This window comes from Galeopterus variegatus, unplaced genomic scaffold (genome assembly GCF_000696425.1).
Source record: "Galeopterus variegatus unplaced genomic scaffold, G_variegatus-3.0.2 Scaffold2729, whole genome shotgun sequence".
Lineage (NCBI taxonomy): Eukaryota > Metazoa > Chordata > Mammalia > Dermoptera > Cynocephalidae > Galeopterus > Galeopterus variegatus.
Window position 1 is genome coordinate 168,027 of NW_007728840.1, and position 8,632 is coordinate 176,658.

The 8,632-nt window shown below is 43.0% G+C and overlaps 1 protein-coding gene and 1 pseudogene across 1 annotated transcript in view; both read left to right on the forward strand.

Moving 5' to 3' along the window:
- Positions 1-8,632, forward strand: part of PRRG1 (proline rich Gla (G-carboxyglutamic acid) 1) — a 106,464-nt gene that overhangs the window by 82,433 nt on the left and 15,399 nt on the right. The window lies entirely within an intron of this gene.
- LOC103598763 lies at positions 4,630-5,183 on the forward strand (annotated as a pseudogene).

Consider the following 8,632-nt stretch of genomic DNA (forward strand, 5'->3'; position numbering starts at 1 on the left):
GCGCCTCCTAAGCGGCGCACTATCCAGTGCGCCACTGGGCCGGCCCAATGATTTGAATATTTTAAAATTAAGATGCATATGGTCCAAAATATGGTCTGTCTTGGTAAACATCCCATGTGCACTTGAGAAGAATTTGCTACCAAGGAATATATTTTAAAGTTTCTTCTCTTCCGTGCCTTGACTATTATCTACTTTTTTTTTCTCTCTCTCTTCCTGATTTTAACAAGTAATTTCTGAGTGCCTGCAGAGAGGAGAGATGTGTGGCTTTTGAACCGTGTGTATATACTGTCTACTCAGGAAATGATTTGCATTTATAGAAATTAAAAAATTGAATCATGGTAGTGGCTAAACACACAAAAAATACTCCCCCACTGCCTGCGTATATACACAAAAGGGTACCATTAGCAGACCAAAATTGTCAGGAATTCTTGGAAGATAGAAAAAGCTGATGCCATCATATTGCTTAATTCAGAGAACTTGAAACACTTGCAAAAGAAAACCAAACCACAGAGAAACTTCAATAAAAAAGTTAACCCATTTACAATAATCACTAAAAAACAAACAAACAAACAAACAAAAAAACCAAAACACAGGAATCAATTTAACCAAGAATGTGAAAGATTGCTACAATGAGAGCTACAAAACACTACTGAAAGAAATTAAAGAGAACACAAAAAGGTGGAAAGACATACCATAGTCTTGGAAGGGAAGAATTAATATCGTGAAAATGTCCATTCTACCCAAAGCAATCTACAGAGTCAGTGTAATCCCCATCAAAATACAAATGACATTCTTCACAGAAATAGGAAAAAGCAATCCTAACATTCACATGGAACAACAAAAGACCGCAAATAGTCAAAGCAGTCCTAAGCAAAAGAAATAAAGGTGGAGGCATAACATTATCTGACATCAAATTACATTACAAAGCTATTGTAACCAAAACAGCATGGTACTGGCACAAAAACAGACACTCAGATCAATGGAACAGAATGGAAAACCTGGGAATCAATGCACATACTTAAAACCAACTGATCTTTGACAAAGGCAGCAAGACCATACATTGGGGGAAAGACTGCCTCTTCAATTAATGGTGCTGGGAAAATTGGACATCCATATGCAGAAAAATGAAACTGGACCTGTACTTTTCACCATATACCAAAATCAACTCAAAATAAATTAAAGACCTATATAAGACCCAAAACCATAAAATTATTAAAGAAAAACATAGGGGAAACATTCCAGGAAGTAGGACTGGGGAAAGACATTATGAATAATAACCCCAAAGCACAAGCAACCAAAATATATATATATTAAAAAATGGTATTATATCAAACTAAAAAGTGCCTGCACAGCAAAGGAAACAATCAACAGAGTGGAAAGACAACCTACAGAATGTGAGAAAATATTTGCAAACTATACATCTGACAAGGAATAAATATGCAGAATATATAAAGAACTCAAACAACTATACAGTAAAAAAAAAAAAAAAAACGTGATCCAATTAAAAAATAGGCAAAGGAGACGAATAGACATTTGTCAAAGGAAGACATACAAGTGGTTAATAGATACATGAAAAAATGCTCAGCATCACTAATCATCAGAGAAATGCATATCAAAACCACATTGAGATATAATCTCACCCCCGTTAGATGGGCTATTAAAAAGACCGAGAATAACAAATGTTGGTGAGGATGCAGAGAAAGGAGGACTCTTCTACACTGTTGGTGGGACTTTAAATTAGCACAGCCATTATAGAAAACAGTATGGAGGTTTCTCAAACAACTACAGATATTACTACAATATGAGCCAGCAATCCCACTACTGGTCATATATCCAGAGGAATGGAAATCACCATGTTAAAGGGATACCTGCACTCCCATGTTCACTGCAGCTCTATTTACAATAGCCAAAATATGGAACCAACCTAAGTGTCCATTGATGGACAACTGGATAAAGAAAATGTGATATGTATACACAATGGAATACTACTCAGCCATTAAAAATAATTAAATTCTGCCCTTTGCAGCAACATGGATGAGTCTGGAGAAAATAATGTTAAGTGAAATAAACCAGACAAGGAAAGGAAATACCGCATGTTCTCACTCATAAGTGGGTGCTAAGAAAGAAGGAAACAAAGACAGAAGGAGAGAGAGACAGAGTGAAAGAGAGAAGGAAGAAAGGAAGGAAAGGAAGGGAGGAAGGGAAGAAAGGAAGGAAAAAAGAAAAATACCACAAAAATATGTTGAACTTTCAGAAGGAGAGAGCAAACCTAAGGATACTAGAGATGGGGAAGGGGACGGAGGGGGTTTGGGAGTGATAGGCCAGGTAAAGGGCATAAAGAAAAAATACGATTTGTAATAATGAATATGCTAATAAAAAATAAAAATTTAAAATTAAATATAATTGGGAAAAAAAGTACAGTTAACCAAATTGAAGCACTGCAGAAGAATGCAGGTCAACTATGAGATTAATAATTATTCTGAAAAATAGGTCTTTCTGCTCCTGCCCTGCTCTTCTGATCCTCCTTGCAACTGCTTACTGATGTATTTGGCACTTTTTAATCTCCCAAAAATACAGTCAAAAGATAATGAATTACTTGACCAGGCAGGACACCCAAATTAGAGCAAGGTTTGAGACAACTGTAGAACTGCACAGCAGACATGGAAGTGAATCAAAACAGAAGCACATATCGAGCTAGAAGGGAGAAACACTATATAGTCTTCCATTGTCAGAAATGACATGTTTTTTTTTTTTTTTTTGGCAACTGGGGTGGTTCCTAACCCACCTTGCATCCTCCATCTCTTGTATCCCCAAAAGAGAAGACCACTCCCTAATTGACAGACCTGTGTTCACATTCACAGGAGAGGCCTCTTAGTGAAGTGGACATCACGCCCACAGTAAGACCCATACTAATTACTGAGGCTAATCGATTGAATCCTTTATTCCAATTATGAATGGATAGAGGTTTGCTGGATATTTGAAGAATTGAAGAGGAGACCATGAAAACAAATAGAACTAATTATAGAATGATTAAAAAGTATAATACAGAAACAAAGAACTTCACCAAAAAATTAAATTCGTATTCTCAGAATTTTAAGATCATAGGCTTAGAAAATGAGAACGGGCTGCTATAGAAGAAAACATTTACATGACAAGAGAAAGTCTTTGGACACTAGAAATGCTATTGCAAAATTAAAAACTCAATAAAGGCCAGACATGCAGAGTCTGTAGCTGTAGATGGGATTAAGGGCTTGTGCCCCACCCCTGCCAACCCTGAACCTCGACCCCCAGACTAACACCCCCCATCACCCTAACTGTGTGCCCCTCCAAACCCTACCCCCTTACCCCTGTCCCTGCCCCCCCAAACGAACTGCACCACCCACTTCCTGTCACCTCTACTGGCCCCTGATCCCCCACCCCCCTGGATCCCCACCCGATCTGACATCTGTAGCCCCTATGACCCCTGACCCTGCTCCGAAGACCCTTGGCCTTCACCCCTGGCTTCTGACCCTCAACTTAATGACTGCATGAACCCCACCCCACTGTTTCCCCCATGTCACTGTCCACTTCTGGTTCCTTCACAGACCCCCTGCCCAACACCCGCCCTGGGAGCGACCTGAGGCCTCCACAGCTGCCCGCTCTGCTTTCTGCACTCCCACACCCCCTTCGCCATCCTGCTTGTCCTGTCAGTCGTGCCCGCACCTGCCATGGCCACCATGCTGCACCGTCACAGGCGCACCAGAACTACCACCTGGACTGAGAAGCCACCATCAACAGCCCGATCAACCTGGAGCTCTACGCCTCCTACATCTACCTGCCCATGACCTTCTACTTCAACTGCCCTCCCATTCACAGGAGAGGCCTGTTAGTGAAGTGCATCACACCCACAGATGATACCCATGCTAATAACCTAGGCGAATAGTTCAAGTACTTTATTCCCAGTCATAAATGGATTTGTCAGATATTTGAAGAAAGTCGAGAGGAGATCATGATGAACAAACAGAACTAATTCTGGAGGGGAAAAACAAATACAAAAAAAACACAGACAACTTTACCAAAAATTAAAAATTCTTATTCTCAGAGTTTTAAGGAAGACAATAGGCTTATAAAATGAGAACAGGCTGTTATAGAAAGGAACAATTACAGGACAAGAGAAAGTCTTTGGACACTTTAAACGCTATTGCATAATTAAAAAACAGTAGCCAGACCTTGCAGAGTCACCCTTGTTGTAGATGGAACTCAGTGCTTGGGCCACACCCCTACCGCCCCTGATTCCCTGAACTTCAATCCTCCTAACCCAAACTCTGTAATCCTGACTGTCTGCTCCCTGCAGCCCCGGACCTCTGACCTCTGGCCCCTGCCCTGTCTCCCTCCTCCCACCCAATGGACTTCACTGACAACTTCCTGTCACCTAGACACCCCCTGACCCCAGAACCCCTGGACGCCAACCCCCACAACCTCCAAGACCCTTGACCCCCACCCCAACCTCTGCTTCTGACCCTCAACCGTGTGACCCCTGACCCCTGGTCCCCTTGAGTGCATGATCCCCACCCTTCCGGATCCACAACCCCCCACCAAAGGTCACCACGGTCCACTTCCGGTCCCATTCCAGACCCGTGTTCACACCAGCCATGGCTGCCGCGGCGCCCTCGCAGGTGCGCCAGAACTACCACCCAGACTGTGAGGCTACCGTCAACAGCCAGATCAACCTGGAGCTCTACGCCTCCTACATCTACCTGTCCATGGCCTTCTACTTCGACGGCGACAATGTGGCCCTCCCGCACTTCACCCGCTACTTCCTGCTCCAGTCGCACGAGAAGCGCAAGCACGCAGAGGAGCTCATGAGGCTGCAGAACCAGCGCGGGGGCCGCATCTGCCTGCGCGACATCAAGAAGCCCGACCGCGACGACTGGGAGAGCGGCCTCAGGGCCATGGAGTCCGCCTTCCACCTGGAGAAGTGCGTCAACCAGTGCCTCCTGGACCTGCACCACCTGGCCACCGACAAGGCCGATGCACACCTCTGCGACTTCCTGGAGAGCCACTACCTGCATGAGCAGGTCAAGGCCGTCAAGGAGCTGGGGGGCCACCTCACCATCCTGCGCAAGATGGGGGCCCCGGAGGCCGGCATGGCAGAGTACCTCTTTGACAAGCTCACCCTGGGTGGCGACGGTGACAAGGACTGAGAGACTGTCCCCATGGCCACGGGGTGCTTTCCCCTGGTAACCAGGCCGGGGTTCATGTTGCCCTTTCCAGACGTTCAATTACGCTTTTCCTTCCAGTTTTGCCCTTGCTCCCAATAAAGTTATTTGGTTCTCAAAGAAATATAGGTGTCCAGCTGATTGGCGTGTGCAAAACTCTCACCTTTTAAGGATGAGGGCAAATCCCCGGCCACGCGGTGCCTTCCTCGGGTCACCAGGCTGGGCATGCACGTTGCCCTTTCCAGAAGTTCGCTTAAGTTTTTCCTTCCAGTTTTGCCATTGTTGCCAATAAAGCTACTTGGTTTGCAAAGAAATAAAGGTGTCCAGTTAATTCGTGTGTGCAAAACTCTCACCTTTTAAGGATAAAGTCAAATCCCCATGCAGCTTTTAAAGGGTCTCTCTCCACCTACCCTCTATCTCTGCGAAGGGAGAGGAAAACTGTTCCACGGGCCCCTGTCAAATGCAACATTAGTTCTTCTCTTATACACAGTGTGGGCGGGTGGGCTGGTGTGGGTGGTAAAAGTATAAAACGTGGTATCTCTTGGGAAGATGTGAGGGAATGAGATGGGGCAGGGATTATATAAAGAGATTTTCAACTTTACCTGAAAACTTTTGTTTTTTAAACTATGCAAATGTTAACAGTTGATTCTAGGTAGCAAGAAGGGGGCCCTGGAAGAAGGCATGGCAGAGGACCTCTCTGACCGGCTCACTCTGGGTGACATTGATAATGAAAACTGAGCCTTAGGTTGGCTTCCTGGAAGACATGGGAGTGATTTCCAGCATATTGCCCTTACAAAAGCTCCATTTTGGGTTTTTCCTTCAACTGTACAATTTCTTCCAATAAAGTAACATGATAAAAAAAACAAAAACTCAATAGAAAGGCTGAAAAAAAAAAGTCAAGGCTGAAGGTCAAATTCGTGGCATTGACTATAAAGTAGAACAAATGCCCGTTGAATGTTAAGCCTATGACTCAGGGGGTGGGAGAGAGTTGAAGCTGGAGACCAGTTAGGAACCACTGTAGCTGGTCCAGGTGAGAGACTGGTGTGCCTTGAACTGTGTTGGTGGCTTAGGAGACGAAAAGACATAGACAAGTGCCAGACAGACTTTTGATAAATTGACAACATTTGCTCATGTATGGGAGGTGTGGAATGTGAGATGGGAAAATTAATCTAGATACTGGGGTTTGGACTTGAGCAGCTGAGTTGATTGATGGTGGTGCTATTATTAACCTAGGGACGTTTTACAGTGGGGACATCTGAGTTGGAGGGGTGGAGAAGGCATGTCATGTAAAATCTGAGATTCTTATTAGACATCTAGGTGGGAATGTTGGTCAGGTAGCTGGAGAAATGAATGTCAGATTTGGAATATATATATATGGGAGACATCCAATAGATGGTATTAGAGTCATGTGACTGCATAAGCTCAGCTAAAAGGAAACATAGACAGGGTATGGCACAGCCAGCCCCAAACCCAGGGCACCTAATGTTTACTGGATGGTTGAGGTGTTGAAACACCCAGAGAGCTGCTGGTCCTACCTTGACCATTGCCTTATTCCAGACTGTGGCCCCCAGTGTCCACTCCAGTATATTCCCCAATCAGCCTGTCCTGACATTAGTGTGGCTTCTGGTTTCTCCTTTAAAGATGTGGAGAAGAGTTATCATTTCATCTTGTCTCTTGGCTATCAGTAGAAAGAAATTATGTCCCAATAAAGAGATTTCTTATGGAAATGGTAATCATGTATGTATGCCTATGGTTTTTTTCTTCCTTTCAGAATTCTGATAATATAACCAAAATTGATAAGTCATCTTTCATTTGGGCATATGGGTTCTCAAGCTTTGCTGCACATTAGAATAATCACCTGCAGAGCTTTTTAAACTCTCTATGCCCAGGCCACATCCCAGACCAAATACATCAGCCTCTGAGGCAGGACCTAGGCATCCCACGCAGTGAAAACCAGTGCTAGCATCTTGCTGCTCAAAGTGTGGTCTGTGGACCAGCAGCATCAATCCCACCTGAGAGCTTGTTAGAAAAGCAAAATCTCAAGCCCCACCCCAGACCTACAGTATCAAAAATCTACATTTTAACAATACCTCAGGTGATGAGTATTCACACTGAATTTCAAGAAGCGTTGCTTTAGCACCCAGGTTCTTAACTATGGCCGCAGTTTGGAATAATCTGGGATGCTGAAAAATAATACTGATGTTTGAACTTAAACAACTTATTCATGCACAGCTTATTCATCCAGGCAACTTATCATGCCTTCATGCACATATTGGTCCAAACAGTAAAAACTTATTGTAACTTCAACAACAATTATTGAATTGGCAGGTACCCAAAGAAACTTAGAAATCTCTCATCTCCATTTCTCTCTCTCTCTCTCTCTCTCTCTCTCTCTCTCACTCACACACACACACACACACACACACACACACACACACACACACGAGCACACTTTTAATCATTCCATTTTATCAATGGTTTTGCAATCAATTTGTTTTACCAGAAACATGGGCTGAAAAAATATGGCCTAGAAGCTGAACCCAGCCCACCAACTGTTGTTGTAAATAAAGTTTAATTAGATTAGATACATGGCTTTTTGTTTACATATTGCCTGTTCCTGGGTCCATGCTAGAATGGTAGAGTTAGCATGTAAGACAAAGACCTTATGTCCTATAGCATCTAAAATATTTACTATCTAGTTCTTAACAGAAAATGTTTGTCAACACCTGTTTTATAGTAACTTGTCACAGAACCTGAATTTACATAAAGCTAACAAATATTTTAAAAATTTCATTTGTCTTTATACCTCCAGTATGCTCATTGCAGTTTGATTATCAGTTTTCTTACCACAGACACCACCTGGCAGAAAGGAAAGCAATGAACTGTATTAATTTAATCCAGGTTGATAATGATTTAATATGGCATCTCCAGCTAAGAGAAGTATGGCAGACACTGTTGGTTTCTTATCCAACAGCCATTTCACTCCTTCCTTACTATGGCAATGTTGATTTTTTGAGGGAGTGACAGTGTGCCCAGTTCCTGGTGATAAATCACAATTAGTCTAACATGGGTCATGGAAATCATGTTCCTCTTTCAAGATGCTTGCTTTATTAGTCTGTCCTTCTGCTAGAGGTTGCCATGTGACTGACTTCTGGCCTAACAAATACATGGAAATAACCTGGTCTTCTGAGAAAATTTTACTTTTCTGATAAAATAGAGCTTTGTGAAAAGAAAGTATTGTGCCCTCATGGTAATCATCCTTTTGGGGATGCTGGTTTGAGGATGTGATGCCAGGAGCAGAGACAGCCACCTTGTAATCATGAAGAAAAGCCAAGAGAATTGCAGGACACCAGTCATACTTTTGCCAGAGTCATATACTCTGGCCTTATCACACAGGTTTCTTTTTTTTTTTTTTTTTTTTTTTTTTGGACTGG